We start from the raw sequence: 676 nt of genomic DNA, 5'->3' as shown, positions 1-676 counted from the left end.
AATTTCTTCATCTTTTTATATTTTTCAGATATAGATATAAATAAAAGTTCTAATTCTTTTATCTCTCAGTAAAAATCGCCTTTTGATTGAGTTCTTAATTTTCAACGATGATATAATTTGTATTATACAGTTAAATTTTTTAGTTCTATTTTATGCTCCATATATCAGTAATATAAAATAAATTATATTTGAAATGATGCATTTTGAAAAGAATTATTGTTTTCTAAGCTATATATGGTTGATAGACTTACTAGAAAATTTTGTGACAAAGTTGGTACCAGATCTTAGATTTCTTTGTGTTGTACGGAGCAAATATTTTTTTTGTGAGATGACGATTGTGCAAATAATTATTGGCTCATTTTCATGAGCGTGATACTACCAAAAGCCTATAGGAAGTGAAACTCAAATCTGCCGTTGATAAATTTTTTTTTCCTTTCTATAAATCTTCTTCCAATCATTTTTCTATTCCTTAGATGAAATATGCCACCTAAATTACGTGATGGAGTCATTCATACTCCTAATATTACAACATATAATAAGATTAATCAGTAAAATATCGTTTTTATTCTTAATGTTTGGAATAAGTCTTATTTATATCTTTAATATTTAAATTATTTTTTTTGTATCTCTAATATTTATAAAAATAATTCAATGTTATTCTGTTTAGTTAGAGTTC

The sequence above is a fragment of the Arachis ipaensis genome, chromosome B02 (genome assembly GCF_000816755.2).
Source record: "Arachis ipaensis cultivar K30076 chromosome B02, Araip1.1, whole genome shotgun sequence".
NCBI classification, from domain to species: domain Eukaryota; kingdom Viridiplantae; phylum Streptophyta; class Magnoliopsida; order Fabales; family Fabaceae; genus Arachis; species Arachis ipaensis.
This window is presented reverse-complemented; position numbering follows the sequence as displayed.